This window comes from Leptopilina boulardi, unplaced genomic scaffold (assembly GCF_019393585.1).
Source record: "Leptopilina boulardi isolate dan_hultmark-lab unplaced genomic scaffold, ZJU_Lbou_2.1 LbouV2_376, whole genome shotgun sequence".
NCBI classification, from domain to species: Eukaryota; Metazoa; Arthropoda; class Insecta; order Hymenoptera; family Figitidae; genus Leptopilina; species Leptopilina boulardi.
The window spans coordinates 67,454-92,770 of NW_026137947.1; the positions used below are offsets into that span (position 1 = coordinate 67,454).

A 25,317-nucleotide genomic window follows, 5' to 3' on the forward strand; every position below is an offset into this window, starting at 1 on the left:
TTCAACAAAATTTTTAATTTAGCTGAATTTGATTTTTACAGAATTCGAAATTAACAGAATTTTAATGTAGCCGAATTTCCATTTTAGGAAACTTTAACTTAACAGAATTTTAATTTAACCGAATACTTAATTTGCATAATATTAATTTGACGGAATTCTAATTTAGCCAAATTAATTTAGTGAAATCCTAATTTAACAGAATTTTTAATTTAGCCGAATTTTAATTTAGCAGAGTTAAAATTTACGCAAATATAATTTAGCAGAATTATAATTTAACAGAATTCTAATTGAGCCGAATTTTAATTTAGCAGAATTCAAATTCAACAAAATTTCTAATTTAGCTGAATTTGAATTATACAAAATTCGAATTTAACAGAATTTTAATGTAGCCGAATTTTAATGTAGCCGAATTTTAATTTAGCAGAGTTAAAATTTACGCCAATTTTAATTTAGCAAAATTATAACTTAATAGAATTTTAATTTAGCAGAATTCTAATTCAAAAAAATTTCTAATTTAGCTGAATTTGAATTTGTCAGAATTCGAAATTAACAGAATTTCTAATTTATCTGAATTTGAATTTTACAGAATTCGAAATTAACAGAATTTTAATGTATCCGAATTTCCATTTTAGGAAACATTAACTTAACAGAATTTTAATTTAACCGAATACTTATTTTGCATAATATTAATTTGACGGAATTCTAATTTAGCCAAATTAATTTAGTGAAATCCTAATTTAACAGAATTTTTAATTTAGCCGAATTTTAATTTAGCAGAGTTAAAATTTACGCAAATTTTAATTTAGCAGAATTATAATTTAACAGAATTCTAATTGAGCCGAATTTTAATTTAGCAGAATTCTAATTCAACAAAATTTCTAATTTAGCTGAATTTGAATTATACAAAATTCGAAGTTAACAGAATTTTAATGTAGCCGAATTTTAATTTAGCTGAATTAAAAATGTACACAAATTTTAATTGAACAGAATTCTAATTTAGCCGAATTTTAATTTAGCAGAGTTAAAATTTAAGCCAATTTTAATTTAGCAGAATTCTAATTTAGCTGAATTTTGAAATAATCGCCAAAAAAAAAAATTCAAGAAGCATTTCTAAACAAAAAGGACATTAAAATTTTACCATTGGCATGATTGTGGTGGGATGAGTGTTATATCGACAATAACAGAGTATGATCTTGTATCAATAATTCATCGAGTCGAGACATAAATAACGGTATCAGTGATCCGAAGTCATATAAAAGAGAGCACGATTTGAAATTGTGTATACAGAAAAAAAAAGAAAAAGAAGTACGTTATTGTTTTCATGATGAATGCACATAAAATAATGAAACCTCAAAAAGTACATATACTACCAGCTTGGGAGAAAAATATTGAGCGGGGGTGTTTTGCGCCATAGGGGATCTAGACACTTCACATATGTCTATATATATATATATATAAACGCGTGTGCAGCATAAAAATAGTCCCGTTTATATTTGCACATCTCAGAATTCCTTCTACAATACAAGTAGACGAAATATTTGCCGTTAAAAGGGCCACTTTTGGATTTATCGCAAGTTTTGAACATTACACAGAAAGTTGGAAAACGGCGTGAGGGATTCTGCGAGATATTTATACGGTTTGAATGCTCGTATGAGGATCACCCTAATGGTTTTATTATACTGATACCGACCAGTTTTGCCGGCCGACTAGATGCCCTGGTATTCAACCTCATAATGCCACTTTCACTCAAACCAAAACTCCTCCATTCTTTGTCAAAAAAAAAAGATAATAAAATAAGAAAAGAAACAGAAAAAAATTTTCACTTCTGTTTATACATTATCTTTTTTTTATGAAAAAATCAATTAAAAGAAGAAATTTAGGAAAAAAAAATATTATTAACACAGTGAAAAAAAAATTATTCTTCGTTTGAGAGGATTCCTCATTTTTATTCTACTTTTTTCTACTTAAAATTAATTTTGTCTGACACTGGATAGTGTTATTTTACTTAAAATTTTAATTCGCCTAACTATTATGTATTTTTCGGTTTAAAAATGGATATTTCTAAATTGTCACAAAAAACAAGTAATTATTTACTTTAATATAGAGTGCGTCTGACGTTAAAGAATTTTTCTACTTAAAAGTCCTCTTAGTCTGACTAGAAATATTTTTCTACTTAAAATTCGTATTCGTTTGAATTTAAGGAACTGTTGTACATAAAAGTTCTTTTGGTATGACTAAAAAAAAATTTCTTTTTAAAAATCAAGTTCGTCTGATTTAAAAGAATTTTTCTACTTAAAATAACTTTAAGTCTGCTTTACAAAAATTTTTAATATTTAAAAATCGAGGTCTTCTAACATTAAACAATTTTTCTACTGAAAACTGTTCTGGGTGCGACTGGAAAATTTTTTCTACTTAAAACTTGTATTTGTCTGACTATAAAGAATTTTTCTACTTAAAAGTGCTTTGAATATGACTGAAAAAAAATTTCTAATTAAGAATCGAATTCGTCTGACTTTAAAGAATTTTTCTACTGAAAAGTGTTCTTGGTCTGACTGGAAAATTTTATTTCTTAAAACTAGTATCCGTCTGACTTTAAAGGATTATTCTACTTAAAAGAGCTTTTGGTCTGGCTGTAAAAAAATTTTCTACTAAAAATTCGAGGTCGTCTGACTTTAAAGAAATTTTCCACTTAAAACCTGTTCTGGGTCTGACCGTAAAATTTTTCCTACTGAGTATCCGTCTGACTTTAAACAATTATTCTACTTAAAAGAGCTTTTTCTGTGGCTGTAAAAAAATTTTCTACTAAAAATTCAAGGTCGTCTGACTGTAAATACTTTTTTCTACTTAAAAGTGTCCTTGGTCTGACTGGAAAAATTTTTCTACTTAAAAATCGAGTTTGCCTGACTTTAGAAGAACCTTTTCCACTAAATAGTAAAAAGTACTGTACTAAAATAATATTATGAATTAAAAAATTAAATTTTTATTTTTTGTAATCGAATATTTACTACTATCAATTAATATCATTTATTATTAGCAATAAATAATAATTTACTATTAAATTAAATTATCATTGTCAAAAGCTTTTATTGAGTCAATAAGATATTAAAACGCGAGTGCCAAAAAAGATAAAAAGAACAATAACGTATGCAAAAACAAAAGAAAATTTTTTTCTCTAAATATTAAAGATTGTTTGCAAAAAAAAAAAAATAAAATAAAGTGAATGCGCCCGTATAAATTTATATATATAATTTGGTGAATGGTGTCTCGTCATGGTGCTGACAGTTTGGTAAAGTTAAAGGCTTGTATGTGTCGTTCTTTTGCGAGGCAAAAACTAGAGGTTACGTCATAACGGTAGCGTTCAGCAGCTTATCGGTTCTCGCGGTACATTAAGCACGACCGCAAAAGCGAAGTTGGTGAAGAGTGGGGGGTGAGGGGGGGGGGCGGGGGTTGTGCTCGCGGAGGTGGAGGAAAACGGCGAGAGATTATCTTGTCGTATTCAATATTCCTATGAAACGTTTTGGGATGATAAATCGTAGTACTTCGATGTGAAAAGATCTAATGTCTCGATATTCCATTTTACTCTTCTTTTTCCCTGTGGTAAATATATATATATATTTTTTTTTCAATAAACTTAATCTCTCTTCAACGATAATATATTCAATAATTCCAGTTTTATATATATTTTTCGATTAAGAATTATAAATTATTTCAAGAATTTTTTAATACTTATTCCTTTGTACATAATTAATTTTCATTTCCATAGGGACATTTAAAATTTCAATATAATCGGTTTAATTTTTTTTTTAAATAATTATGATAATAAAGTTAATCTTTAATAAAATACTTCCGGATGAATATACAAAAATTGTCGCTCGTGAATTAAAAAAAAAATTGCTATTTTAATCAATATAATATTTTATGAAAGAAACAAAGTGTCCTACGTTGAATTTTTAAAGAAATTTAAAATATTGATTTTGAATTTGATATTAAAACTAAGTTGTTGTCAACTGTTTATAATTCTTGAGATGTTTCGAGAGAAAATGAAGGGTAGGTCCTAATCAAAGAAGGAGTATAGGCTTTGATGGACAATAAAGGTCCTAAGTAAAGGCTGACCATGCATGGAACTCCCTGTAATGTCCTTTGCATTTACGTACATAATCAACAGAGAACACACAATTTGGCCATGTCAGCAGTGGTCATTCTCTGCTATCGGCTCGCAGCCAGACTTAACCTATAGACAATTCACTATAGTAATGATGCCAGCCCATTTAGATAAACAGTATTCATATTTGAAATTTATCCATTTTTTTATTTCCCCCCCCCCCCCCCCCAACAAATATAAATTACACGTTTCAAAAAAAACATAACAATAAAAATGCAAGCAAAAAAAAAAATTACCCACCAAAATAATTGTTTGAAATAACTTTTTTTTATTTATTATTTCACTGTTTAAATTTCAATTTTTTACTGATAAAATAATTGGAATTCAGTAACTGAAGAACTTTAGTAAAATTTTTACTGAAAATCAGTCGAATTATTACTGATTTACACAATCTGCTTTATCAGCAAATGGTAAAACAGATTTTCCTGTTCTTATTGGTAAAAATTAAACGGTAAAACAGATTTTATTGTTTTAATTGGTAAACTATTATCGGTAATACAGATTGTACGGTTTTAATTGGTAATAATTTATCGGTAAAACAGATTTTCCTGTTCTTATTGGTAAAAATTAATCGGTAAAGCAGATTTTAATTGAAAAGATTAATCGGTAAGGCAGATTTTATTATTTTAATTGGTAATAAATAATACGGTAATATAGATTTTACAGTTTTAATTGGTAATAATTAATCGGTAAAACAGATTTTCATATTCTCATTGATAAAAATTAATCGGTAAAGTAGATTTTACTATTTTAATTTGCAAAATTAATCGGTAAAGCAGATTTTATAGTTTTAATTAATAAAAAATAATCAGACTGAATTTCAGAACAAACGATTATTTCCACACAAAAATAATAATGACGATGATGGATAATCCAGTCAAGGTAAAAAGTTATTTTGTTTTTGATAGAAGAGAAATTAAAAAGCAGGTTCATTTGAAGATCAATCAATTTTATCGCAATAGAGCGCTTATAATCGATCTTCAACTTTTTCTGAAGGAATCAACAAGTATTCCATAAATTGGCGTGGTGGAAAAGAAGAGGGAGGCGGGTGGCGGGGGGGGGGGGGGAGGAGAGAATTGAACGCCTGTTCTTCTTCAAGTCGGTACTATACCCGCACAATCTCTTCAGCTCCCTTTACCCCTCCCTTTTTCCAACAAACTATGCCCTCCACTTCTTGGAAAGCGATATATCACAGATCGCGGCGGCACCCTGACGTTTTCTGTCACTGCTTTAACCAAGCACCACTTGGATTAAGTGTTCCCTTTGGCGACGCAACGAGTTGCACTCTTCGTTCTGTCAATTTATTTACCAACAAAAACCATGTGCGAATCAAGTGGAATAGCAAAAAAAAAAAGAAAAGAAAAACTATGCGGAAAAGTGCATTTTTCTGCATTGTTTTCAAAACTTTGAGTACTATGCAGGAAAGTATACTTTTCTGAACTATTTTTTTGTAACTATTCTGTATACTGTTCTTTATACTTTTCTGCTTAGCACTTCGAAGCTAAAAAGTTATTTTTTGCACTGCTCTGCATACTATACAGAAAAGTACATTTTTCTGCACTGTTTTTTTTTTTTTTTTAATAATTTTTCAAAAAGTATGATATATATATCTTTGACTTAAATTTTTTTTATTTGACTATTATTATTATTTATTATTGTTATTTTTATTATTATTATTTTTAATTTTTTTATTATTATTATTATTATTATTATTATATTATAATTTTCTTTGAATCAATCCACAAGGAGGAAATAAAAAAAATATCAGAGAGAGAGAGAGAAATCTAAGTTGCAAATTGATCAATTAATAAACTATTAATTATTCTAATAAGTTATCGTAGAAATTGGCATAAATTCAAAATAGCCTTTGAACTCGGCTGTCGATACAAACTTTGGTCATTGGCTCTCTCTCTCTCTCTCTCTCTCTCTCTCTCTCTCTCTCTCTCTCTCTCTCTCTTGCCACTGAATTCAAAGTTTTCGACTAATTCTCCTTGGAGAATTAGTTATCTGGTAGATAGATCGATTAGCTGCATTAATATACGGATGTTTAGCAAATTACACTCTATATATATATATATAGTGTAAGCCACATCTCTGCCTTATTTAGAGTTTATGTTCACCGTTTCTCGTGGGAATTTCTAACTCATGGCTAGCGGCCGAGAATATGTCTCGAGTGTCTGGACCTTCGTCTTATTGCGGACAAACTGCCATGAATGAATTTGAATGGGCCACCGATAAATCAAGACCAGTTAACTTAATCACAGTCTAAGATATAATTTACTTGATCAAAAATCATGTTTCCATAAACAAAATTCAAATTGTTTTATTCAATTTTAACTAATATATATAAAATAATTTAATACAAAAAAAAAGAAATAAACGTAATATTAATAAAGAAAGAATTAATTAAAAAAACAAAATTAAATGAAAAAATAATTTCAAAAAAAAAAAGTTGAAATAAATATTAATTTACAATAAAAATAATTTTTTTTTATTATATAATAAAATAAAAAGACGGTTTTATATTATAGGAATAAAAAAAAATCACAAAACCTATTTATAAAATTTAATTACAAAATTGTAATCAAATTGTGAGAAGTGTTTAAAATCGATTTTAATTTATATTCAAAGAGAGAGAGAGAGAGAGAGAGAGAGAGAGGGGGGGAGAGAGAGTGGGAGAATGCAGAAGTTACAATTGAAATTGTTTTAAAGTAGGTGAAACATCAAATTAATTAATGAGCATTCTTCAGGGGAAACAACTGCCAGCATCCTCTCGATGTTTTCATTTCAAAAAGCTTTCATCAGTTCGTTTTTGATGTATACTATTTCTCGTCGGAATGCTAATTAAATCATTATTAAAATCACTTAGAATGAATCTATTCAAGTATTTAACTATTTCAATTATAAATTCTTTTAAATATATCCAATTTCTCTTAATTAATTTCTCCCCCTTGAAATTGACATTTTTTCATTTCTATCTGTATCCAACAAAAAATTATCATCCTTCGAAAAAAAATGCATACCAAATAATTTAAATAAAAAAAAAAAAAAAATTGATTTATAATTTTTGAGATGAAAAATAACAGTCGACTGTGATAATATTTGTTTTGGAATTTCTATATTTATAAAATTATCACTAGTTAATTTAACGTAAAAAGAAATGTAATTAAATTATTGTCAATCGATTTAAGAATTAAATTTGTCTGACTAAAAATAATTTAAAATTTTAAATGGTAATTTATTATTGCTGCAATAATTAAATTATACATGTCTGACTAAAATCGGACATTACTACTTAAATTTGATAAATATTTGTTAATAAGATAAATTTTATTAGAACTGTCTGACTTAAAATGGTTTTTACTACTTTATTTTTTTTTTTTTGTAACTATTAAATTATTGTCTATGTCTGACAAATTATTATTCGTATCACTTAAATTATTTTTTCGTTATTAGTATAGTGTAAAATATTTTCATACAATTCTAATTGTCTAATTAATACTGATATTTACTATTAGAAAGCAGATGTTTTTTTTTTTTTAATTTTCCCAAAAACAATTTAATTCGAAAAAAAACCGCTACTTATATTATTTTTATTTATTTTTCTAATTCAAAATTAAAAAAGTAAATATTTATTTGGACCAAATAATTTTTATTTAAATCAATTAAACTGTATTCGTATAAATAATTTCTTTATTTTAAACAAATACCATTTAATTGCTTTAAATAATAATTATTTAAAATATTTATTTGATAATAGTCGTTTATTTGAATGAAATAAATTTTTTTTCAATGTACGAATTTTCAATAGTTTTACATAAATTGGAAAAGCCATCAATAAATGAAATTTCTATTTTTATACATACGTTTAAAAAATTTTAAACAATGAAAAGTTTCCCCCTTTTTAATCTCGTTATTATTATTATTATTATTATTATTATTATTATTTCATTGAAATGAAGGAGAAAAAATGTACAATGAAATAAAATATAGAAAAAACCCTGAGAAATATAAAGTATATATATATATAGTCAGTCTCAAAACAAAATTTGACGAAAATTTCGTATATATTGTACCGTTGGGTGTAATAATAAAAGTTTTGTTCATTGTGAGCGTTTGGTTCGTCATAAACTGGCCGTTTGAAGTGAAGAGGGGAACACACGTCGTTCTGCGGGCAGGTTGAAACGTTTTGTCTTCCTTATGAATGGGACCTTATCTTTTGCCGAGTCCATCATATTCTCTCGTTTTGTACCGTTAGGTTGTTTGTGTCCTGTAGAAACTGTCTGCAAATTGTAAGGAGACAGGAAGTCGGAAATGCGCAAACGTCTGGACGTACGTCGCCTGACGACAGTTTCAACGATATTGTTTTGTTTTTTTTTTTTTTTTGTTGTTTTTTTTTTAATCCAAATTTCGCAATTTTTTTTTAAACAAATCTTATAATTTTTATTTAACTTAATTTCCTTTGAATTTTTTTTTTATTTAACCATTATTTATTTTATTCAAATAATAATAATTTAAATTTTTGTATTGAAAGAAATTTTTTTTTCATTGCACTGAATCTAATATAATTTTTATATAATAAAAGAGAAATTGGAACCTTTTTGTGTTTAATGAGAACCGGTACTTCGATCACACGCCACATCCCTCAGTTAACCACAAACTCCCTATCGTGTTCTACCATTCCCCCCATGAAGGGGTGAGATGTAAATCAGTCCAGTGGTCAGCCTACACACGCCGCACATTAACTTGACTTGACCATTCGAGATGTTTCTCTAAGAATTACGATCTAAATCGCACACAACTGACCAAGATTTATTGTATTATTTTTTTTTTTTTTGTTTCAGATTTATTGCATTTCAATTTTTATATAGAATTTTGGCGGGGGGTTTTTTTTTTTTTTACAAATTATTGTAATTTTTATTTATCTTAGACGGAAATTGATAGTTTTATAAGAGAAGAAAAAAAATATTAATTATTCTCATATTGAGAGGAAAATAATTCCTTGTGCATAAAAAAAAAATATTCTTCTTTGTAGATATTCTCCTTGTGCGAAATATTTTGTTAAATAAAATATTACTTTTCTTTGCTCCAAGTACAAGTTTAAAAAATTATTTTCGAATGATTCTGAGTATTTTAGATAATCCAATTGGTATAATGATCCATGCGTGAGTGTATATATGTATATATATATACAGCATCCCTATATAGTCATCCCCGTGGATGGGGACGAAACGATCGATTGTTAAGTTCGAGCAATGCTGCCAGGGACACTTACAAATTAGCCAATCAAGTTCTGATCCCCTCACGATTTACCCCAATCAGCCCGCATCCTCCCACAAATACTTTAATCCATCCATTAATCCCGAAAGATAAAACTTCCCAAAAGTTGTTACAAGCCCTTTTGTCGTCGATTCGGATACGAAAACTAAATTGTAAGAATCAAGAAGAGGAAGAGAGGGGGGGGAGGCGGATGATGATGATGACGATGGGAGATTTTGTCGATTTTGTCTGTCAAAGAAAAATCGTTTTTATCCACATTCGAGCACATTTAATCTCTCTTCAACTTTTAAACCACCAATCAGAAAAAAAAATTATATACGATACTTTGTCAATTAATTGGCAGAATCCAATTCCTTCCTACTTATAAATAAAACGTTGTTCATTAAGTAAAAATTAAGTTATACCAAGAAAATAGTAAATTAAAAAAGTTTCCAAATCCGCAAAAATATTGGGAAAAAAATTATAATTAAGAAAATTGTAAAATGACCTTAAAGCAACCAAATAGTAGAAAAGAAAAAGAAGTGTAAAAATATATTTGAGGCATTCTTTGTCATAGGCATATTATTTCAATAAAAACAAATAATACTTTTCGATGTCGTGTGGCTTTTTTGAAAATTCAAAATGGCCGATCTAATATGGCGACTAGATTTTATAAAATTAATTAAATTCACTTGAAAATTGCTACTCGGAGATTTTTGGGGTTCGCTGATTACAAAATCGAATAATAGTTTTCAAATTCAAAATGGCGGATCCAATATGGCGACTAAATTTTTTAAAATTAATTAAATTCACTTGAAAATTGCTACTCAGGGGTTTTTGGGGTCGCTTATTACGAATTTGATGATAGTTTTCAAAAATTCAAAATGGCGGATCCAATATGGCGACTAAATTTCATAAAAAGAATTAAATTCACTTGAAAATTGCTAGTCGGGGGTTTTTGAGGTTGCTGATTATAAATCCGATAATAGTTTTCAAAAATTCAAAATGGCGAATCCAATATGGCGTCAAAATTGATGGATTAATGTTCAAAATTTACTCAGATTCTTCAGAAATTTGATACTTTGGGGTTTTTATGGCCGCTGTTTATAAATCTAGTGTTAATCTAGAAGTAATAAACGTTTTTTGCTTGAGAAACCATTTGCCATCAATTTTGACGCCATATTGGATTCGCCATTTTTAATTTTTGAAAACTATCATCGGATTCGTAATAAGCGACCCCAAAAACCCCTGAGTAGCAATTTTCAAGTGAATTTAATTAATTTTATAAAATCCAGTCGCCATATTGGATTCGCCATTTTGAATTTTTCAAATCTATCATCGGATTCGTAATCAGCGATCCCAAAAAACCCCGAGTAGCAATTTTCAAGTGAATTTAATTAATTTTATAAAATTTAGTCGAGATATTAGATCCGCCATTTTGAATTTTCAAAACCGCCACACGACATCGTAAAGTATTTGTTTTTATTGAAGTAATAAGCCTATGACAAAGAATGCCTCAAATATATTTTTACACTACTTTCTTTTCTACTATTTGGTGGCTTAAGGTCATTTTACAATTTTTAAGTGAATTTAATTAATTTTATGAAATTTATTCGCCATGTTGGATCCGCCATTTTGAATTTTTGAAAACTATTATCGAATTTATAATCAGCAACCTCAAAAACCCCCGATTAGCAATTTTCAAGTGAATTTAATTCATTTTATGAAATTTAGTCGCCATATTGGATCCGCCATTTTGAATTTTTGAAAACTATTATCGGATTCGTAATCAGCAACCCCAAAAACCCCCGAGTGTCAATTTTCAAGTGAATTTAATTAATTTTATAAAAGTTAGTCGCCATATTGAATCCGCCATTTTGGATTTCTGAAAAAAATCATCCGATTCGTAATTAGCGACCCCAAAAACCCCCGACTAGCAATTTTCAAGTGAATTTAATTAATTTTATGGAATTAAGTCGCCATATTGGATCCGCCATTTTGAATTTTTGAAAACTATCATCCGATTCGTAATTAGCGACCCCAAAAACCCCCGACTAGCAATTTTCAAGTGAATTTAATTAATTTTATGGAATTAAGTCGCCATATTGGATCCGCCATTTTGAATTTTTCAAATCTATCATCAAATTCGTAATAAGCGATCCCAAAAACCCCCGAGTAGCAATTTTCAAGTGAATTTAATTAATTTTATAAAATTTAGTCGAGATATTAGATCCGCCATTTTGAATTTTCAAAACCGCCACATGACATAGTAAAGTATTTGTTTTTATTGAAGTAATAAGCCTATGACAAAGAATGCCTCAAATATATTTTTACACTACTTTCTTTTCTACTATTTGGTGGCTTAAGGTCATTTTACAATTTTTAAGTGAATTTAATTAATTTTATGAAATTTATTCGCCATGTTGGATCCGCCATTTTGAATTTTTGAAAACTATTATCGAATTTATAATCAGCAACCTCAAAAACCCCCGATTAGCAATTTTCAAGTGAATTTAATTCATTTTATGAAATTTAGTCGCCATATTGGATCCGCTATTTTGAATTTTTGAAAACTATTATCGGATTCGTAATCAGCAACCCCAAAAACCCCCGAGTGTCAATTTTCAAGTGAATTTAATTAATTTTATAAAAGTTAGTCGCCATATTGAATCCGCCATTTTGGATTTCTGAAAAAAATCATCCGATTCGTAATTAGCGACCCCAAAAACCCCCGACTAGCAATTTTCAAGTGAATTTAATTAATTTTATGGAATTAAGTCGCCATATTGGATCCGCCATTTTGAATTTTTGAAAACTATCATCCGATTCGTAATTAGCGACCCCAAAAACCCCCGACTAGCAATTTTCAAGTGAATTTAATTAATTTTATGGAATTAAGTCGCCATATTGGATCCGCCATTTTGAATTTTTGAAAACTATCATCAAATTCGTAATAAGCGATCCCAAAAACCCCCGAGTAGCAATTTTCAAGTGAATTTAATTAATTTTATAAAAGTTAGTCGCCATATTAGATCCGCCATTTTGAATTTTTAAAAACGCCACATGACATAGTAAAGTATTTGTTTTTATTGAAGTAATAAGCCTATGCCCGATTTTCTATATTTAAACTATTTTTGGGCAGAAGGGGGGGCTTCAGTTGACAAAAAATGCCTCATTGATACAAAATAAAATATTTTATAAATTGAAAAAAATTAATTTTTTTGGGGGATTTTATATCATTCTTTTTTTTTCGAGGAAGAGTGAAAAATTTCACAGTGAGGGTGCTACTTAAATTTATGCCCGAGAATGGCTATAGGGAGTGGACCTACGATTTTTTACTCGTCGACTGCGAGATACAAAACGGTGGACAAACAACAATAAATATATTTTGCGTTCATATATATATATATATTTTTTTTTTGGTATATACATATATATAGGGTTTGAGAGGCATGGGAAGCCAACTTCCACGTGAGCACGTACGAGCATAGCTTAACCGTAATCTGACTGCACACCACCCTATTTTAACCACCACCACCACCACCCCCTTCTCGCTTCCACTATCCCAGTGAATAACCCCATTGGCTGTAAACTGCAGCCACCGGAAAAGGGGTGGCATCGCCACCTGACGAAAGAATCTTCTGACCTGACCAGAATTTCATTAACCTAACCCTCGTTGCATCTTCGCAAAAGAATGAATTCGTTAAAACTTCTTTTGTTCACCCTTCTTATATTTTAATCTATATTTGTTATTTTAATCAAAAAAAAAAAAACTTTCTTTTTCCTTTTTCCCTCGCCAGTATCAACGAAATTTCGATTTTTATTTATTATAATTTATTTCATAATTAGTTATTTCACAAGTAGCCAGGGAATGAAACGCTGATCAGGGCCAAATGTGGATTTCCTAATCAGGGCCACATCAGGCGCGGCTATTCCCTAATAGGGCAGCCTCATCTGGCCCCGATTTGGGACCTGGCAAAATTTCTGCACGATAAATAATAATAATAAACAATGGCGGTTAATAATTAATAAATGAAATAAAAAAATTATATTTAAATTACGAGGTTAATTAATTGTGGAATAATGCCTAAAAGATAAATTTTAGAGATGAAAAAGTGGAGATGAAAAAAAAAAAGTAAATGAATGATACAAAAGTGCAATTAAGACGAATGAGTTCTCTACGTTATCTAGAGTTTAAATTCATTTGGAATGCTAATGCCTAATTACACATAGAATCTCTCTCTCTTTCTCTTTCTCTCTCTTCTCTCTCGCTCTGATGTAATACATAAAGTTTTTGCTGTGGCTCACATGTGGGAGCTTAAAACGGCCCTTAAATTACCCCCTATTAGGAAGGGTTGAATACAGCTAGGCGACGCGAGGATTTTGCACTGGGCGCCATTTACCCAGGATTTATTTCATGTGAAATATTCTCTTTAACCATTAAATTACCTTGTTGAAAATACCCCAACCACTTCTTTTTTTTTCAATACCTACACTTCCTCCTCCTCCTCCTTCTCACAATTAGTCTCTTTTGTATCATTAATTTATTCAGAAATATCTACCTTATCATTTTTAGAATTTAAATATTAATCCCTTGGTGTTATAATTCCAATTTATATATAATTACAGAGATTTATTATATAAAGAAATAATTAATAAAATGATATATATTATCTTTTTGTATATAGTAGATTTTTTTGTTTTATTTATTATTCGCTATTATTTCTATAATATTTTTATTTAGTTTTTACTATACCTATATTTCATTTTTCACAGGAAAAACAAAGTGTTATTTTAACACCAGAATTGGTGTTAAAATAACACGCAACAAATTTTACCCTAAATCTGGGTTAAATCTTATGGGTTTTAGCATTGGAGAAAATTACCCGCAACAAAAATAACACCAGCTTTTTTCTGTGTTTTTAATTATTTATTTAATTTTTATTATTTATTTTATTTTTTTTACTATTCATTTTATTTCTTATTATTTATATTGTTGTTTCAATTTATTTTTTACTTATTATTTTTTTGTATTTTTATAGCGTTTAATTTGCATTGTAATAATAAATTAAGATATGCCTGACTATAGTATTGACCCATACTACTTTTTTTTAAACAATTAAATTTTCATCATTTATATTTTACTCCACAAAAATCTAATATTGTTTGTCTGACTAATAAATATCCTTACTACTTAAATTTTTACCACTTGAAATTTTTGTAAAAATTAAACTTGCAACTATGACACTGACTTTTATTATTTTGTTTTAAAAAAAAATTGCAATTTTTTCCATAATAATTAAATTTTCCATGTCTGCCTAAAAACGACAACTACTACTAATTTTTCCCCCAATTTCTACTAAAATCACAAAAAAAATTTGTCTGACCAATAATTACCATTACTACTTAATTGAATATTACACTCAAAATTTTATATGTCTAACTGAAAATAAATTTTTTTTTTAAATTTCTATCACAAAAAATTCTTTTTTGTCTAACTAATAGTGACCATTACTACTTAATTGAATATTGTCTGATAAGTTTTATCACTATTTGCATTTATACACGAAATAATAATGAATTTGATTATTTCGTTGAAAACTAATTTTTTTCACTTATAAAAATTTTGCTAAAACAACGACAAATATTTTCTACAATAGCGAACATAGTTTGTTATGGAAACGAAAAAAAAAATTACTGTATACGTATGTTTGTCTGACTAATAAAATACGTAACAACTTGTTTTAATATTATCCCAGTTAAAAAAAAAAAATTTCTTAAAAAAAAAGTTGTTAAAGAAAAACTATTAGACTTACCAGCTGTAGACGGACGGACGGACAGACAGAGACAAAAATTAGGAATTCATTTCTTCGCCACGAAATCTAAAATGAAAAAAGCAAAATTTAAATAAAAATATAATTGAAAAAAAATAATAATAACTGCAATAATAGAAATTAAAATAGAAATATAATAAAAATAAAAATTACAATAGAAATTTGAATAGAGGAGGAGAAATTATATATATATATATATTTTTTGAGAAATCTGAAGATTCGCAAGTTTCATTTGGTTAACTGTTATGTCGCGAATAAGGTCGTTATCGGTCTTATCTTCTTAATTTCTCGAAAGTGGTTACTGTATGGAGGAATGGGGGAGATGGAGAAAAGAGAGAACGGTCGATTTGCAGAATTTAAACAGTCCCTTGGGATAAGGCGGTTGGCCCCGGATTACGAAGCAACCCCATGTCGAAATCCCACTACCCCCCCCACCCACCCCCCTTTTTTCCCCCCATCACGACCACTACTCCTCAGCAAAACGGTTACCTTCTTCCTGCAGGGTTTAAAACAAAACAGCACAGGAGTATATTAATGCCTGGCTTAATGTGCCTCGGCTAATTAATGGACCGTCTCTCCGGATGCTGCACTCACATTTCTAAAAGTACGAGATAACGGAACTGCCACACGCATTAAAGACAAAAGCAATTTAAATTAAAACCACATTTTCACTACATATATAAATATATAGGAAATCACTTCTTTATTCATATATGTACAAGTACCTTAAAGTGAAAATAATATTTTTTTTTTAATTGAATCAAAAAAAAAAATTTATTTCATTTAAAGAAAAATATATTTTTCATCAGGATAAATAACTTGTTTTATTAATACAGATAAACAATTTTTTTTGTCGCAAATAGAAATAATATGATTGACTGTTAAAATTATATTTCTATTATTTTAAGTGGTATAAGTTAGTTTAAGTTAAACAATATCAATTTCAGTCATAAAACATGTAGAATTTAACTATTATTTTAACCTCAGTGATTGTTTGTCAATTTTAGTCAGACAGAAAGTTAAATTTTTTTATTTCTATTACTTTCAGTAGTATAAGTCAGTTAGAGTCAGACAAACGGTTTAAATTTATTTATTTATATAATTTTCAGTAGTATAAGTCAGTTTGAGTCAGACAAATTGTCTTTATTCTCTAAATTATTTTTACTATTAATAGTATAAAAAATTTTAGTCAGACATAGAAAGTCTAAATTCTTTCTAATTTTCTTAAATTCAGTAGAAAAAAAAATTGTAGTCATACAGAAAGTTTAAATTTTTTATTTCTACAATTTTTCAGTAGTACAAGTCAGTTTGAGTCAAGCAAATTATCTTAAATCTCAAAAACTCCTTTAATATCAGTAGTAAAAATAAATTTTTGTCAGGCAGAATACTTTATTTCTTTCTATGTTTATTAGTTTTAGTAGAAGAAAAAATGTTAAGTCAGACAGAATATTTAAATGTTTTCATTTTTATTATTTTCAGTAGTATAAGTCACTTTAAGTCAGACAAAACTAATTTCAGTCATAAAAAATTTTCTACTTATTCTATTATTTTAATATCAGTGATTGCGGTTAATTTTAGTCAGACAGAAAATTAAAATTTTTCTAATTTTCTTAAATTCAGGCGTACAAGTTAGTTTAAGTTTGACAAATTATTAATTTTCTAAAGTTGTTTTTCATCAGTAGTAATAGTAATTTTTAGTCAGACAGATCGTTAAAATTTTTTCATTTTCACTATTTCAGTAATATAAGTCAGTTTAAGTCAGACAAATAGTCTTAAGATTCTATTTTCTTTTTTTTCAATTTTATTATTTTCAGTGGCACAGTCAGTTTAAGTCAGACGAACAGTCCTAATTTTCTATTTTTTAATTTTTTATATTTTTAGTAGTATAAATCAATGTAAGTCAGACAAAATTAATTTCAGTCATAAAATAAGTTTAAATTGTTATATTCTTTAATTTTCAGTGATAGTTATACATTTTAGCCAGACTGAAATTTAATTTTTTAATTTTTATTATTTTCAGTAGTATAAGTCAGTGTTAGTCAGACAAAATTAATTTTAGTCATAAAATAAGTTTTAATTTTTCTATTCTTTTAATTTTATCTGGTAGCTGTTAATTTAAGTCAAAAAAAATTAGTTCCACTCATAAAACATGTTTAAATTTTCTATTCTTTTAAATATCAGTGATAGTTGTAAATTTTAGTCATACAGAAAGTTTTAATTTTTTTATTTTCAGTAGTATAAGTTAGTTTACGTCAGACAAAATTAATTTTAGTCATAAAAAAGGTTCTACTTGTACTATTATTTTAATATCAGTGGTTGAGGTCAATTTTAGTCAGACAGAAAGTACTAATTTTTTAGTTTTTTTCATTTTCAGTAGTATAAGTCACTTTAAGTCAGACAAAATTAATTTCAGTCATAAAACATGTTTAAATTTTCTATTCTTTCAATTTTCAGTGATAGTTATACATTTTAGTCAGACAAAATTGTCTATAACGCCAATTTATACTATTTAGTATATCTTAAATAATTTAAATTTAATTTATTTATTTAAAGTTACTAAATAAATAGTACTAAATATTGAATATTAGTTAATAAATAATAAATTACAAATCTTCAAATAAAAATAAAAAATTAAATATGCCATTCCAATTTACTATTCAATATTCAATTGACATATTGATTTTACAATGGCGACATTTTTTTTTTATTAATAACTAATAAAATTAGTTTCTACAAATGGATGCAAAAAAAGGAGAACAAAAAAAATATATTTTCCGAGGGAGGTGTTCTCTTGTGTTCTGAAGGAATTTTCAGCTTTTCTATTAGACACAATCCTAGAGATGGGTGGTACTTTAGAGGGTGTGGATGCAACAAGGGCGGAGTCTCAGCCTTGCGCCGTTGCAACGAAAAGCATCGAACGTTCTCCAAATACAATTTTCATCTCTTAGAGTAAAAAAATTTCTCGATAAAAAAGCACAGGCTTACTTTTTTGCTCCCGTTAAAGTTTTCAAATATAGATATAAATGGATCGTTTTGAAGAGAATAATTTACAACTCTGTCATATCAGTTCTTTTTATCCTTCTTCTATTCTCTGTCTCTCTTTTACTAACTTGCTCGATATCCTCTCTGAAGAGATACCCTCTTTGACGTGAGGTCATCAAGGGGAAGGTTGAGAGAGAGAGAGAGAGAGAGAGAGAGAGGGTGGAGAGTCTCGACAAAGTGTTAACTACTCGGAAAGAATACGAACGAGAGGGTGACGTGGGTCGATGTTAAAAGCGATACACACTTAAAAGCAACCATTCAGAGTCAATTCAACTTGTATGAAACTTATTGTCACGAGTGAGTGAAATATTATGTTCATATTTATATGATTTCCAAATTATTTATCTATTTTACGCGATAGGATAACGTATTCTTTCTTATGTCTTGTTAAATGTAATATAATGTAATCATTTTTTTTCCTCATACAAATTTTATTATTATTAGTATTGTTATTTTATAATATTGATATTTATAATTTATAAAATTATTTTATTATTATTATTATATAACAAATTATTTATTACTGTCTGAAGTATTATTTTTATTTTGTTTATAATTTTTTTGAAATTGTTTGATCACATTAAAAAATAGTAATCATTGTTGACTGATAAATCTCTTCACAGAAAATTAAAAGGCATTAAAATAAGCTACAACGCTTATTATTTTAATCCAATTTTGCTTATTTTAATCCATTTTGGTATTAAAATAAGCAAAATTGGATTAAAATAATAAGCGTTGCAGCTTATTTAAATACCTTATAATTTTCTGTGTTTTTATTTGTAAATTTATTAAATACTTTCAGTAGTCGAAGACGGTAATAGTCAGACAGAAAGATTATTTTTAATATTTTTAGTAGTAAAAGTAATTTTAGTCAGATAAATTATTAAAAATTTTCTATTTTTATTACTTTTAGTGATAACATCCATTTTTAGTCAGACAGAAGCTGTAACTTCTTTTCAAATTCTTAGTTTCAGTAGAAAAAATAATTTTTGTCAGACAAATCGTTTAAATTTTTCTAATTTTATTAATTTCAGTAGTATAAGTCAATTAAAATTAGAAAATTTCAATTTTTTTATATTATTTATTTTATTATTTTTTAAATAAAATTTTCAGTAGTAAAAATAATTTTAGTTTAGACAAGTTAAAATTTTTCTAATTTTATTTGTTTCATGTGAATTAAAATACAAAATTATTTCAATTAAATAAAACTGTGTATATTTGTCTCAATATTTAAAAAAAAACTGTTGATTTATTTTAAAATTAAATGTCGCAAATATAACATTTTTTTTCTTTCTTTGATAAAAATAAAATTTATTTGAAGTGCATTTAATATTTATTTTACGTTGAGATAAATATTTTCTTTCACAGCTGAATAAATATTTATTTACGTCGAAATAAATTATTTATTTGATTAGAGAATATAAACAAAAAAAATTAGTCAAAATATTTTATTAAAATCATTTTCAATGAGAGTAAACGGAAAAAATTTTTTCATTTCATTCAAATAATTGATTTCTTAACGCTATTATTAAATTAATATTTAACAGAATAAAATTATTTTTATTTTTGAGTCAATTAATATTCATTTATTTTAAACACCATTACTTATTAGTTTAAATATACAATTTATTTAATTCAAATAAAAATTTGTCTAATACAGATAAATATTTACCTCTAGCAAAAAATATTTTTTTTTTTTGAAAGAAATAAAGATTTATTTAATACAAATAAATATTTAATTGAAAAAAAAATTTTGATTTTTGTCAGAAAATGAATGGGCTTTAATTATAATTAAATTGTTTATACAATGAAGAGGAAAAAGGGGGGAGGGGGTGGAGGAATTATTAACGCAATATGCAAGTGAGATATATAGTTGTTTGTCAATAAGCTAGTGAAGTGGTCGAGTAATTTGTGATACAAGAGGGCAGGAGACGCATGACACTCGAATGGCTTTTGAGAGGAGGGGTAACTAAGGGTTACTGGTTCGAGGATAGCGGTTAGCGGTTGATGAGCGCGCGGCAGGTAATCGAATTATCGTCGCTTTGAGGATCAGAGTCCATGAATGATCCGATCAGGTACCTGATGGATGGATGAGCTACTTCCGTATAGAGCGAACCACGCTCGTTATATGGACTCTCATCTACGGTCTACTGAACTATTCTGATCCTTATCTACCTCATCTATCGACTGGAAATAAATTTATTTCTCAACAAAAATTCATTCTGTCAATACGCAAAAATTTATTTACACAACAAACAAATTTCATAAAATAATTGACAAAAAATAATAATTAAAACATAATTTTTCAATTTCCTTAATTTTTTTTTATTTTCTATTTTTTGATTTTTAATATTTTCAGTAGTATTAGTCAATTTCAGTGAGACAAATTGTATTAAATTTCTAGTGTTTTTCTATTAGTAGAAAAAAATTTCAGTCAGACAGAACATTTCTATTCAAACAGTCAAGTTAAAATTTTTTAATTTTTATTATTTTCTGTCAAAAAATATCAATTTCAGTCATAAAACATGTATAATTTTACTATTATTTTAACCTCAGTGATTGTTTGTCAATTTTAGTCAGACAGAAAGTTAAATTTTTTTATTTCTATTACTTTCAGTAGTATAAGTCAGTTAGAGTCAGACAAACGGTTTAAATTTATTTATTTTTATCATTTTCAGTAGTATAAGTCAGTTTGAGTCAGACAAATTGTCTTTATTCTCTAAATTTTTTTTACAATTAATAGTAAAAAAAATTTTGGTCAGACATAAAAAGTTTAAATTCTTTCTAATTTTCTTAAATTCAGTAGAAAAAAATTGTAGTCATATAGAAAGTTGAAATTTTTTATTTCTATAATTTTTCAGTAGTACAAGTCAGTTTGAGTCAGGCAAATTATCTTAAATATCACAAATTTCTTTAATATCAGTAGTAAAAATAAATTTTTGTCAGGCAGAATACTTCATTTCTTTCTAAGTTTATTAGTTTTAGTAGAAGAAAAAATGTTTAGTGAGACACAATATTTAAATATTTTCATTTTTATTATTTTCAGTAGTATAAGTCACTTTAAGTCAGACAAAATTAATTTTAGTCATAAAAAATTTTCTACTTGTACTATTATTTTAATATCAGTGATTACGGTTAATTTTAGTCAGACAGAAAGTTAAAATTTTTCTAATTTTCTTAAATTCAGACGTACAAGTCAGTTTAAGTTAGACAAATTATTAATTTTCTAAAGTTGTTTTCCATCAGTAGTAATAGTAAATTTTAGTCAGACAGAAAATTTAATTTTTCTAATTTTATTAATTTCAGTAGTACAAGTCATTTTACGTGAGACAAATTGTTAATTTTCTAAACTTCTTTCCACTAGTGATAATAATAAATTTTAGTCAGGCAGAAAATTTAATTTTTAAATTATTATTATTTTCAGTAGTATAGGTCAGTTAATGTCAGACAAAATTCAATTTTAGTCATAAAAATACTTAAATTGTACAATTATTTTAATACCAGTGGTAAATGTAATTTTTAGTCAGACAGATCGTTAAAAATTTTTTCATTTTCACTATTTCAGTAATATAAGTCAGTTTAAGTCAGACAAATTGTCTTAAGATTCTATTTTCTTTTTTTCAATTTTATTTTTTTCAGTAGCAAAGTCAGTTTAAGTCAAACGAACAGCCCTAATTTTCTATTTTTTAATTTCTAATATTTTTAGTAGTATAAGTCAATGTAAGTCAGACAAAATTAATTTCTGTCATAAAATAAGTTTAAATTGTTCTATTCTATTAATTTTCAGTGGCTGCTGTCAATTTTAGTCAGACAGAAAGTTTTAATTTTTTTATTTTCAGTAGTATAAGTCAGTTTAAGTCAGACAATTAAAATTTGTACGCCCTATTGCAAAAAAAAGAGATTAAAATTTTTATGGCAATGCTTTAAAAATTTTAATAAAATTCTACTCTTTGCAAGAAATTAAAATAAAATTTCAATTCCATAAATTAAAAATTATTATATTCAAAATTTATATATATATATATAGAAACTGCAAACGAAAATATTCCAAGCGTCCAAGGAATGATATTTTACAAAAATGAAAAGTCAAATACTTGATGAAACGAAATGATTTAAATTTTGTATACATTTTTATTTTTCTCTTTTGAGAATGAAAAGTAACCACAAAGAGAGAAGGCGAATATCGGATCGTTGAAGGTTTTTGAGGTCGCCTCGAGAATGTGGATCGAGGTTCAGAAGGAATCTCTTGCGGTTGAAATACCAGTAGTGATTTTACTGAAAATTGAGAGCAATGAAAAGAAAATATAATAATAATAATAATAAAATATATTTTAAATGTAAAATAATTCATATAAAAATTAAAAACAATGGATAAATTTTTTTTTTTCGAAAAAAACTTTAAGATTGTGATGAATCTATAGTCAATTATAGTTTCTACGTTGCAATTGGACTAAAGTGAGCCCTTAATTCATGGATCAAAGCAAACCTTTGTTGGTTTACCTTCAAAGTTTTGGACCGCAAGGCGATATTAACGTACACGTAATATTGTCCAGACGGGGTAGGACATATTGAAACCGCATAAACTTTGCTCATAGCTTTCGGAAGCTTGTATAGTGCCAAATTTACTGAGTGAAGTTGAGTTATACATAACTCCGCTAATGAAAAAACCCCCAAAAAAAAAAATTTCCATATTCTTTTTTTCCAATAACGTAATCCAAAAAAACTAATTTAAAATTTATTAATTTAATTTTTAATTAATTAAAATAATTTTAATAAATGTTTCCTTTTTTTAATTTATTTTTTTAATAAATAAAATTTATTTATTGTAAATAAAATTTTATAGTAAAATAAAAATTTAATAAAATTTAAAAAAAGGGGAAAAGTTGCAAAAAAAAAAGGGATTAATTTTGTAGGATTAATTATATGGAAAGGGTTAAATACAAAGTGAAATGTTTATCTAAGCCACCTACAGCCGGTTCCTGATAAACTGTAGTTGTTCAGAGAGATCTGGTTGGACTTAAACGGGAGTTGAAATAGTGGGGGTCAAACTAATTCGATTCTAAACTCTGACCACACCAAGAGGACAACCAGCACCACCCGCCCCCCCCCCTTCACCCCAATTTCGGACACAGATGGCACTAACCGCGGTTAAATTCTCAAGCCGTAACTCTAATTACTCATAGACAACCCGACAACCCGGATCCATGCAACAGCTGCTGTTGAAACTTGTTAAAAGCACCGAAAGGGATGATTTGCCTTTGAACGATTTTGCGATTTGAATCACACATTCAATTTCAATCGTTTTGATTTAAAACATATTATATGAGGGTCCCCTCATACAAATAACAGAAATTTAATTCAACATTCTCTTTTTTTTATATATATATAAAGTGGAATTAAATTTATGTATTATTGAAAAAAAATATTTTAATTTTTTAATTATTTATTTTTTAAATTATATTTATTTTCGTATTTATTAATAAATTTACAGGATCAAATTTCTTTTGGTAAAAAGTGGTAAAAATCATTTTTAGTCAAATAGAAAGTTTAAATTTTTCTAATTTTATTGAATTCAGTAGTATAAGTCAGTTTAAGTTAGACAAATTATTAATTTTCTAAAGTTGTTTTCCATTAGTAGTAATAGTAAATTTTAGTCAGACAGAAAATATAATTTTTCTAATTTTATTAATTTCAGTAGTACAAGTCATTTTACGTGAGACAAATTGTTAATTTTCTAAACTTCTTTCCACTAGTGATAATAATAAATTTTAGTCAGGCAGAAAATTTAATTTTTAAATTATTATTATTTTCAGTAGTATAGGTCAGTTAATGCCAGACAAAATTCAATTTTAGTCCTAAAAATACTTAAATTGTACAATTATTTTAATACCAGTGGTAAATGTAATTTTTAGTCAGACAGATCGTTAAAATTTTTTTATTTTCACTATTTCAGTAATATAAGTCAGTTTAAGACCAGACAAATGGTCTTAAGATTCTATTTTCTTTTTTTACATTTTATTAATCTCAGTAGCAAAAGTCAGTTTAAGTCAGACGAACAGCCCTAATTTTCTATTTTTTAATTTTTAATATTTTAAGTAGTATAAGTCAATGTAAGTCAGACAAAATTAATTTCAGTAATAAAATAAGTTTAAATTGTTCTATTCTTTAATTATCAGTAATAGTTATATATTGTAGTCAAACAGAAACTTAATTATTTAATTTTTATTATTTTCAGTAGTATAAGTCAGTGTAAGTCAGACAAAATTAATTTTAGTCATAAAATAAGTTTAAATTGTTCTATTCTTTTAATTTTCAGTGGTAGCTGTCAATTTAAGTCAAACAAAATTAGTTTCAGTCAAAAAACATGTTTAAATTTTCTATTCTTTTAATTATCAGTGATAATTGTACATTTTAGTCAGACAGAAGGTTTTAATTTTTTTTATTTTCAGTAGTATAAGTTAGTTTACGTCAGACAAAATTAATTTTAGTCATAAAAAAGGTTCTACTTGTACTACTATTTTAATATCAGTGGTTGATGTCAATTTTAGTCAGACAGAATGTATTAATTTTTAATTTTTTTATTTTCAGTAGTGTAAGTCAATTTTGGTCAGACAAAACATTTAATTATTTTGTAATTTTTTTAATGTGAGTAGTAAAAGTCAATTATAGTCAGACTGGTCAAAAAATTTAATTACTGTGTAATTAATTGTAAATCACATCTAACGAATCAAACGTAACAAAAATGCTCGTCTTGAAAATTTTATATTAATTATTTGTGTCTTAATTGAAATATTTATTATTGTTTTATTTGACGTAAAAGCAATTTACTTGTATGAAAATAATCGAATATTTTGTCTGACTAAAATTAATTTTATCTATATATATACTTGAAATTATTTATAGCAATTTAATTACAGTAGTATAATCGAATAAGATATGTCTGACTATAACACTGATACGTACTACTTAATTTTTTAAATTTATTTTTATTATTACGAATAAATTCATACTACTTAAAAT

At 27.0% G+C, this 25,317-nt stretch overlaps 1 protein-coding gene across 2 annotated transcripts in view; it reads left to right on the forward strand.

Moving 5' to 3' along the window:
- LOC127287853 (LIM domain only protein 3-like) overlaps nt 1-25,317 on the forward strand; it is a 110,950-nt gene that overhangs the window by 44,161 nt on the left and 41,472 nt on the right. The window contains exon 1 of one of the 2 annotated variants that reach the window (XM_051314976.1): nt 18,225-18,594. The exons of the other annotated variant lie outside the window; for it this stretch is intronic. The gene's annotated coding sequence lies outside the window, so the exon portion shown is untranslated. Of the gene's footprint in view, nt 1-18,224; nt 18,595-25,317 lie in introns of those variants that run through there. 2 annotated transcript variants of the gene reach the window in all.